General features: G+C 43.1%; 1 long non-coding RNA gene across 1 annotated transcript in view; it reads right to left on the reverse strand.

Annotated features, from left to right (window-relative positions):
- Positions 1-8,751: 8,751 nt before the first annotated feature.
- The window catches only part of LOC114611760, a 3,885-nt gene continuing 1,785 nt past the window's right edge, over positions 8,752-10,851 (reverse strand). The window contains exons 2-3 of the long non-coding RNA XR_003709887.1: positions 10,053-10,184; positions 8,752-9,037 (exon numbers count right to left, since the gene is read on the reverse strand). This is a non-coding gene — a long non-coding RNA (uncharacterized LOC114611760). The remainder of the gene's footprint in view (positions 9,038-10,052; positions 10,185-10,851) is intronic.

Below are 10,851 nucleotides of genomic sequence, written 5' to 3' on the forward strand. Positions count from 1 at the left end.
CTTTCAGAATTCTGCACTAAGTACTTTGCTTCTGTGTTTAAGGTAGAAACATTTATTGTGAATCATTTGGTATTCTTTGTGCTGATAGCTCTTTCCTGCAAAACTTAGCTCAGCAGGAATTCTGTTTTTATTTTATTTTTAAATTATTTATTTATTATATGTAAGTACACTGTAGCTGTCTTCAGACATCCATAAGAGGGCATCAGATCCCATTACGGATGGTTGTAAGCCACCATGTAGTTGCTGGGATTTGAACTCATGACCTCTGGAAGAGCAGTCAGTGCTCTTGACCACTGAGCCATTTCACCAGCCCTAGGAATTCTGTTTTTAAGTCCCAAGCCAAGCACCACCACGCCCCATTTCCTATTGTTAGCACATCTGCGTGTCTGCGTATGACCTTGTTCAAAACTTTCAGTGTCCAGCCTGTGGCAGAGGATAGCGATAAATGTGGCCAAACACAGAATCTTAAACATACTTAAAAATCTTTTTGGCAGAGGTGGGGATGGGTGGCTGTCACTCCATTATGTGATTCTCGGGTGTGAACTTTGTAGAGGACAATGTCACGTTGTAATGTTGTACGTTTGCAGGTCTATGTCAGTTGTTCCTGGAGACAAAGCATTGTTCAGCTGTCTGTTTCTGGGAGTTTGTTAGACGTAGAATGTACTCACTACACCATTATGCACAGGAGATCTAGAGTATGCCTGCTGAACCACTGTGCGGCTGAACTGAGCAGACAAGACAGGGTGAGATCAGCCAAAACTGACATGTAGAGAGCAGCTCCTTCCGGCTTCCCTCACCACACCACTTCTTGTTTCCTTAAGCTCTGCTCCGATGCACAGAGCGTCCAATGTATCCTCAAGACCGTTTTCAAGGAGTTGTTTACATTATTGTTCCAACAAACTCTAGGACTCACTTCAGAGCCCAGGATAGGATCGACCCTGTCATCCTCCTGCCATGGCCTAGAATTACAAACAAGTGCTAACATGCTCTCTAGATGTTTCTCATATCCGTTAACCACTGGTCTTTCTGTTTCATTGTGATTGACGGTTCCAGGAACCTCCTAAAAGAGGGACCACACATGGCTGTCCATGTGGGCTTATTTCACATAGATAGCATAATAATCTTCAAGTTGTGGGTATGAGTGTGTGTGTGTGTGTGTGTGTGTGTGTGTGTGTAAGGGGTTGTTTGACTATATAGACTAGGCTGCCCTAGAACTGAAACTTGCTATATTCTCTTGTCTCCAACAGTCTGAATGTTAGGATTGCAAACAGCTCTATTTCTAAGGCTAACAGTCTACTGAATACATATTGTTAAAACAAGCTGCATGTTTGTTAGGAACATGCAGTTAGGAACAGGCCAAGCTGGCATCAGAACTCAGTTTGAAAGGGAGGTCCATCTATTGGTTATGATAGTCCACTTGATAGTCCACTCAGTTCACCATTAGTAATCTGGAATAATTTATTTCTTTAAAATAGTAATTTATGTCAGGTGATGGTGATACACACCTTTAAAAGCAGCACTCAGGAGGCAAAGGCAGGTGGATCTTTGTGAATTCAAGGCTAGCCTGGTCTACAGAGAGATTGTTAGATCAGCTGGGACTATATAGAGAAACCCTGTCTTCAACAATAAAACAAACAAAATAAATTTGTGGAATTTGGATGCCTATATGGTGTTGCAACTCACAAAGCACATTTATATTGGAATATGTTGGTACAAACCAATTCCTAGGAGAGAATATAATTTGAATTTACTGGTAAGAGGTACAAAGAATCAGAATATAGTTATTATGGGACTTTTCCTGGGTACACAGGAACAAATGTCTCTTCACCCCAGATAAGGAAGGCATGGATGACAAATAGAATAATTCATTCTACACAAGCCCACCTTACTGAACCAGTGAATATTAGAGTTACTCACAGAAGCATTGGTGACACAGACATCTCTGGAATTCCCTGCACAACTTCCAAGCAGCTCAGCTGGCCAGTTTCCTCTCCTGAGCAATTGTTACTGTTCATACAACTTAGGGATGGGGCCTTGTGAGTCTTGTAACTTTCAGAGGCTTCCTGAGCCTTCTGTGTTTCCTTTGCTTCCTGTCTGATAAGCTTTGTTTCAGGGGAATGTTCACACAGCATTCAATAAGGAGCTATGTGATGGTTTTTTTGTTTGTTTGCTTGTTTTTTGTTTGTTTTTTTGTTTGTTTGTTTTTTTTGAGACAGGGTTCCTCTGTGAAGCCCTGGCTGTAGACCAGGCTGGCCTCTAACTCAGAAATCTGCCTGCCTCTGCCTCCCAAGTGCTGGGATTAAAGGTGTGCGTCACCACTGCCCGGCTGTTTGCTTGTTTTTAAAGATTTATTATATGTGGTTAAGTGTGCTAGTACATGCCTTTAATCCTAGCACTTGGGAGACAGAGGCAGGAGAATCTCTGAGTTCAAGACCAGCCTGGTCTATAAAGCAAGTTCCAGGACATCCAGGGCTACACAGAGAACCTCTCTCTCAAAAAAACAAAGCAAAACCACAAAAAGATTTATTGCATGTAAATATGTTTTGTCTGCATATATGTCTATGCAACAGATATATACCTAGTGCTCTTTGAAATCAGAAGAGGGTACTGGATACCCTGATGCTGAAGTTATAGATGGTTGTGAGCTGCCATAGGGGTTGCTGGGAAACAAACCTGGATCCTCTGCAAGAGCAACAAATGCTCTTAACCACTGAATCATCTCTCCAGCCCCTTCTCTATGTGATGAGTATTTTAGCCCTAAAGTTTCTTATTTTAAGTGACAAAATCTATTAAAATGGAGGAGGGGGAAGAGGCTTAAAAAACATGTTCAAAAGACAACACAGGAGATACTGAAAGACTCCTCCAAGGGGACCCAGGAAGGATGCAGACCCAAAGACACTTCAGAAACCGTCTTGCTGTAATTACATGAGTCAGGTCCTTTATTATCGAAGCTTCGGGTTGATACGTGCCTCACGCAGGAGGTAGGGGTTATCAACCTCGAGGCCCAAAAGCTTAGGGTTATTATAGGCAAAGGCAGGGGGCAGGGAGAGGGTTGTGGGTAATCACACACAATTGGTTGTTTCAAATGTCAGTAATGTGTGTAAGCAGATCCCAGGAAGAGGTTTGACAAATCTCACGAGAGTAGTCTCTGGTCCCTGTGGCCTTGGGACCCAGTGTGAATGCATATCTGAGCCAATAGACCATCTGGCTGAATTTAATTCGAAAGTCCTTGGGACCTCTGGTGGGAGTTTTTCCAGAGGAGGCTAAGTCAGACACCACGGGAACAGATTCCCTGAACACTCAATTGACCTTTGTTTTCCTGTTCTGCATCCCCTGTGACGGCCTTGGGTTAGCAAGCTAGCTGACCTGCAATTTTAACTATCCGTATCTGAACCAAGGCTCTCTGTTATGTCATTGATCTCAACTAACTCAAAATTTCTGTTTCAATATGCCACAAAATCAAAGTGTAGGTGGTCCTTTCTGGATCAGACCACAATGAGGCCTGAAGGAGGAAGTAATCTCCCTGTCACTTTAAGATCACACATTTTGAGTTTTGTTTTCTTTGTTAAATAATTGACTAATTAATTGGGTTTCCAAGACAGGGTTTCTCTGTGTAGCCTTGGCTGTTCTAGAACTCACTCTGTAGACCAGGCTGCCCTTGAACTCCCAGAGAGCTGCCTGTCTCTGCCTCCTGATTGTTGGGATTAATGGTGTGTGCCACCCACTGCCCAGCTTTGTTTTCTTGTTTAAGAATAACCATTAGTACCTCTGCAGAGGCCAGAGATCACCGTAACTGAAGTAGGGGTGCTCCTTGAGTGCTCTTAAATTCTGAGCCAACTCTCCACCCTCCCTTCTGCTTTCTTTTTAAGTTGCTTATTGTTTTTAACAGTGATGCTCAAGAATCCTGCATGTCTGCCTGCCTGTGTCAAGCTTGCCCCTGCATGCCTTGGCAGCAATCGTAAGTTGGCTCTCCCACCTCCGTCCCATGCTTCTCAGCACATGCTTCAGCATACAGGCAAAGGCTACAAGTCGCACTAACAAGTTAGCCTAAGTGGCTCCCTAGAAGCCCGTGGTGGTTTGAGTAGGAACGGCCTCCGTTGGTTCATAGATTTGAAAACTTAGTCACCATGGAGTGGCACTGTTTGAAAGGATTAGGAGGTGTGGCCTTGGTGGAAGAAGTGAGTCACTGTGGGTGGGGTCTGAGTTTTCAGAAGCCCCAAGCTGGGTTGAATCTCTGTCTCTCTGTCTCTCTCCCTCCCTCACCTATGGATCTGCATGTAGATCTCTGAGCTGCTTCTCTAGCACCATGTTTGTCTACCATGCTTCCCAACATGATCATGGACTAAACCTCGGAGACTATACGCAAGCACCAATTAAATGCTTTCTCGAATAAGAGTTGTTGTGGTCTTGGTGTCTCTTTACAGCAGTAATCACTAAGGTATCGGTCATAATGTTAGCCCGCTGAGGACTATGGAGAAGGCTGGGCTATGTGTGCTTGTGTGATGATCTGTGAGCAAGGAACACAGCCTCATGTTACACTCAAGCCGCCGTGCCCACAGCAGACACATCTGGACACATCGCTCCTAAGCAACCAGGCTGTGTGGTGGTTATTTTGCCTTCAACTCATCCTTCTACTGGACTCATTATGCAAAGGGAAGATAGTATTATAGGATGAATTTTCTTAGACATTGACAAAGTAAAAAATTAAAGACTTACATCAAAAAAAGTTTCTGATTTAATCATAAAAGGTAGAATAAGACTACGTCAATTGTCAGGAACAAACCTGACAGATATTGTAATACCTTATACTAATGCTGAGATTATGCCATTATTGGGTTTTCAGTGAAGACTGGCAAAGAGCTTGTAGCAACTCTTTGGGAGAAACTGACAACAAATATTCTAAAGGCAAGCATCTTTAGTTTGTATAGTAAAAAAAAAATGGATTTTCCAATGTATTATAAAATTCCAGAAGCACTTACATTCTATACTGATGCCAATAAGTTGGGAATGGCAGATAATAAGTCAGACAAAATGACCAAAGTAATACAAAGCCCCTATATTTCAGTTCACAAATCAGAGTTGTATCCAATTCTTATTAGGTATTATTAGATTTCCCTGACCCTCTTAATATAATTACTGACCCTCAATATGCAGGAAGAGTTGTTTTCCATATAGAAACTGTTGAATTTATTCCTGATAATTCAGAGTTAACGTTGTTTTTTTATGCAACTGCAAGACAATCAGAATTTGAAACTATCCATCATATATCACCAATATTCAGTATCATACAGGTTTGCCAGTTCCATTAGCACAAGGAAATGAGGAAATTAATGTGTTAGAAGCATCAAAATTCCATATAAAACACCATGTTAACAGTAAAGGTTTAAAGAAAGAAATTCTATCTCTTGACAATAAGCCAAGAATTATAAGGAAATGTCCTACCTGTTCTTTGTACAACCAAACTCCAGTGCCTGCCGGAAGTAACCCTAGGGGCACTAAAGAAATGAAATCTGGCAGATGGATGCATTTCATTTTGCAAAATTTGGAAAACTAACGTTTGTGCACCATACCAGTGATGCATACTCAGGGTTTCAGTGGGAAACTGCTTTGAATTCTGAAAAGGTTGATTCTGTGATTACACATTTACTGGAGTTAATGACTATTATGGGATACCTGTGCAAATTCAGACTGACAGTGCTCCCACATATGTCTCCAGTTAGATGAAGCAATTCTTTGTGTATTACAATATAAAGCACACTACAGGTATAACACACAATCTTCAGGACCAGCAGTCATAGAAAGATCTAATCGCACCTTAAAAGAAATGCTTATAAAACAAAAAGGAAGAATAAAGACCCCCCCCAGATATACTTAATAGTGCTCTGTTAACTTTTAATTTTCTGAATGTTAATGAGAAGCACTGGGTTATAGAAGACACTGTGAAATTAAATCAGCTGATATATGATAAGGATATGTTAACATCAGATGGAGGCTAGGGGTGCTGATTTGTTTATATTTCTACAGGAAATAAAAAGCTCTGGATATCAAAAGTCATAAAAATTAGATTTGAGCAGGACTCTCCTGAAAACCTTGGCCACTGACTCAAAAGGCACTTATTTCATTAAAAATGTCTCCATTAATAATTCTCCCCCTATGCACAGCACAATTAATGCCTTAAAAAAGAAGAGGGAAGTTGTAGTGACAATTTTTGAATTTAGTTTTTTTTTTTTAACAAACCAGAAACATCATAAGAATGTGCTCTTGTCTTAAACCTAGGTTCCACAGCAGCTGACTATGATTTGACTCCTGCTCTAGCAGAAGTGTGATTTTGCCAGGTGCCGATAGTTTCTGCAAGTGTGTGACATTTGAAATTCTGGGAACTTTTCAGAGGAGATATAAATGCTAGGGCCCGGATAGGCAGGGTAGATTGTTGGTTGGTTGTTGCTGGTCGTGGTTTGTTAAGTAGTCATGCACAAAGAAGAAATTTGATATTTTGATGGTGAAGATCAAACTCATCCCAAGGAACTCGACACCCCTAATCAGCAAGAAGTAGTCTAACAATAACATCGACCTCTTTCTGATCCCTGACTTAGTTCAGGGATCTCCTTCATTTCCTCTCTATCCTTTTTTTCTCTCTAAGTGTTAGGGGATCGAAAGGGTTGAAGAAAAGGGGTAGAGAAGGATAGAAAAAAGAAGAATCTGCAAAGTAGCTAAAGTCAGCTACAACTGAGTAGCTACTGGGTTCTTGGCTCTCCAGTGTGAAGATAGCCACTTTTGGATTACCCAGGCCATACTGTGTAAGTAATCTAATAAATGCCCTTTTTATATATACTCATTCTATAGGTTTTGTTCCTCTAGTGAACTCTTGCACAGCTGTAAAATTAGTATGAAATCCAACTTTTGGACTCCCAAACTTAAGCTGACTGGGAATGAAGACAAATCTCAATAGAAAGCATCATCAGTGTGGGTCTGGAGGCCGGGCTCAGCAGTTAAGAGCACTGGTTGCTCTTCCAGAGGACTCTGGTCCCATTCTCAGCACCCACACAGCGGCTTGCAACCCTTTTGGAGTTTGGATGCTCTCTTCTGGCCTCCTCAGGCACTGCATACACATGATACACAGATATACATGCAGGCAAGACACCTGTACTAACATAAAATAGACACAAATCTCACAATACCCAAAGTAACAAACAACACAGACACAGAATTTCCTAGTTGAGTTTCTCGTTATATCACTTGAGCTCACTCAGTAGGTTACAGCTCTGATGTGGTAGGCAACCACTCTATATGCTGGGTCTATATTCTACAGAAACAAATCGAGTTTGTGTGGACTTAAGAATTACTGAAGTTCATGTGAGACACTCACTTTGCCCTCAGGAATACAAACAAGTGAGAGATGGAAACTAAGGGTAGCAAGCATGTCACCCCTACAGTCGGGCTAGCGGCTGAACTGATATTTCAATACTCACAGCCTTAAAGACAGGAGCTGCTTACCTGCTATCCTCACGTTCTGGAGGCAAGGATTATGACTTCAAGGCCAGTCAGCTAAGGTTACATAGTGAGACCTTATATAAAAAATACAGTAGTTGTAGTTTTTACATAAAAGTAAGTAAAACAAGAAAGAGTAGGGTTTTTTTTTTTGTTTGTTTGTTTTAGATACCATCTGTAGACCAGGTTGACCTTGAACTCAAAGATCCACCTACCTCTGCCTCCCTGGTGCTGAGATTAAAGGTGTGTGCCCCCATGCCTATGAATTGTTGCTTTCCTTACAGAGAGAACAGGAAGTGGTTGGGTGGTACAGCATGTGTCTGACATACTCAAGGTCCTGTGTTCCATTGCAGCATGCAAAGGAATAAAATCTGACTAATGTATTCTGATCAAAGGATGACTTCTCTGGGTGACAGTATCTCACATCTATCCTAAGCTCAATCGTGAAATGTAATGGAGTCTAAAATCCACAGGCCAGTAGGAGCCAGACAAAGGCAGGGAGAGGTCAAGCCTCAGCCCCATGCAGGAGGGAATGAGGGTGCCATGCAACCAGGTCTAACAGGCATTCTCTGGAATCCCACATCGTGAATGTCGGAATTGGGTAAAAACCAAAAATACAAGGACAAACAAAATGAGAGCTGAATCTTGCCGGGCAGTGGTGGCACACGCCTTTAATCCCAGCACTTGGGAGGCAGAGGCAGGAGGATTTCTGAGTTCGAGGCCAGCCTGGTCTACAGAGTGAGTTCCAGGACAGCCTGGGCTACACAGAGAAACCCTGTCTTGAAAAACCAAAAAAGAGAGAGAGAGAGAGAGAGAGAGAGAGAGCGAGAGAGAGCTGAATCTCAGCACAGGCTGCTAGTCCTGTGTTAGTTCCAGTGGGGGAACACTTCAATTAGAAAACATTTAGGAAGTCTAGGCCTTGCGGAAGGGAGTGTGGTCAAGGCACTGTGGTGACTTGGTTCATAGGGTTGGAAGGGATCTGGGAACAGCAGTCAGGAAGCCTGAGGACCATCTGTCAGGCCTGGAGTGCAAATGAACAGCAGTAGGAACCCAGTGGGTTCTGAGGATGCCAGCTGGTATCTAAATACCAATCAGGCAACCCCCTGCCTCAGAAACCAGAGCCCTGCCCTGTCCCCTCCTCAGGTACAAAGAAAGAGGCCTATCAACTGCTACTGTGCTGCTCCACATATAAATATTTGAGAGACTGACAGAGAGGTAGATGAGATGGCCTTTATTTATAAAATAATGCAAATGCCACATGGAATTAAGAAATGGTTCCAGTTTTTATTTGTAAATTGTCAAAACTGCAAAAGGAGATTTACAGTCAGTAGCAAAACAGGTGGACGATGAAACACCTCAGACACACTTTGAAAAGAAGCCGCACAAGGCCTCTCTGGTCAACCCCTGCAGCACAACACTTAGGCTCACTCCTGCATTCTCAGTGAGCTCCTTACAACTGGCCTTTCTCTTTCCCAACTTTTGGAGACTTGGCTTTGCATTCAAAAATTATTTTTCGGTCTTTGCCTGGTTCCAGCATGGTGATAACCACCTGTCAGGAGACAAAACAGTTGTTAAGTGGAAGGACTTTAAAATCTCCAAAATCCCAAGCAGTAGACCCTGCCTTGGGTTCCTCCTGCCAGCCAGCCTCAAGACCCTGGATTCTCTGAGGTTCCCATAGCTCAGTGATTGCTGACAAGGGATGGAAACTTTGCTTACATTCCTGGCTGGCAAGATGCTCTGCTTAGAAAAAAATCTGGATTCTCACCAGCTACTAGGTTAACAATGCGGGTACTAAAGAAGACGAGACCCTAACCAGGCAGTTTACAAATCTGAGGCTCAGCTTCTCCAGCATGTGAAATGAGAGTGAAAGGGGGAACAGTGCTTCATCAAGAATGGCAAGACAGAAGCACCTCTAACATAGCGGTCCTCAACCTTCCTAATGCTGTGACCCTTTAATACAGCTTCTCATGCTGTGGTGACCCCCAACCAGAAAAGTATTTCATTGCTACTTCAGACCTGTACATTTGCTACTGTTATGAATCGTAGTGTAAATATCGGAGATGGAACCCCTGTGGGATCTTGACCCACAGGTTGCAAACTGCTGCTGTAGTCTCTTGTTGATGCGGCTAAGCCTGCCTGGACATGACCACCTGTTCAGAAAGCTCTGACATGCCCTCACCCCGCCAGGGAACCCTTGCTGGGTTGGATGTCCACGTAGACAGCTGGGCCCTTAGCCTTCTTAAGCTGTACCCACTTGATGTTGATGACATACTGGTTTCTGCACACTAGGACTACCTTGCCGATCTGCTGACCTTTGTGGTACCCTCAAACCACCCAGGACAGCACAGCACAGGGAGGAAGCTGTCAGGAACACATGGGATGAACATATAAATTTCTGAACAAAACAGTCTTGGCACCCAGAGCTAGCTTTGTGTGTGTGTGTGTGTGCTGTACACTTGTCTTGTGGTTGCCTGATGTCTCATGTCAGACCCCAGCACCACAACCACAAAACTACCCTGTGCCTGGTTGTGAAGTTGGCAGTGGAGAATGTGCTTATGACTCACAGGCCCTGGCACTGCAGAGGTCTACCGTGGTAACACATGCCGTAATTCCAGCACTCAGAAAGATCATAAATCCAACGTCATCCTCAGCTACGTGTTGTGCATTATTTAACTTGAGTTTCAGTTTCTTCACACCTGAAAGAGAACGCAATTCATATACACATATATGAGGTATGAACACCCCCCACACACATATAAACTCCTTTATAAACTATATATATATGTAAATACACACACACACACACTTTTTCTTTTTCTATTCACCTAGTGTTGACAGAGCCCTCTTAGGAGCCAGGCTCTGGACTGAGACCAGCCAGCAAACAAGACGGCTCTCTGGCACAGAGAGCTCAAGTGTGAGAGGCAGTAAAGAGTTAACAAGTAAATATACAAGTGTCATCACTGATCAGAAGAGGAGACATGAGAAGTGACTAAGCTGACACAAATGGCTTTTGTCACAATAGGACAAGTGTTGGGATTACAGGGAGATGACCCCACCCTGTGAGGGCTGAGTGTCATGTCAAGTCTTGACATTTGCTGAGATATGTCACTTATTAAGATATAGAAGTTGAAGAAAATCAGATTTTGCCGGGCGATGGTGGCGCACGCCTTTAATCCCAGCACTTGGGAGGCAGAGGCAGGCGGATTTCTGAGTTCGAGGCCAGCCTGGTCTACAGAGTGAGTTTCCAGGACAGCCAGGGCTATACAGAGAAATCCTGTCTTGAAAAGAAACCAAAAAGACAGACAGACAGACAGACAGAGAGAGAGAGAGAGAGAGAGAGAGAGAGAGAGAGAGAGAGAGAGA

This window comes from Grammomys surdaster, unplaced genomic scaffold (assembly GCF_004785775.1).
Source record: "Grammomys surdaster isolate TR1022 unplaced genomic scaffold, NIH_TR_1.0 126121, whole genome shotgun sequence".
Classification (NCBI taxonomy): domain Eukaryota; kingdom Metazoa; phylum Chordata; class Mammalia; order Rodentia; family Muridae; genus Grammomys; species Grammomys surdaster.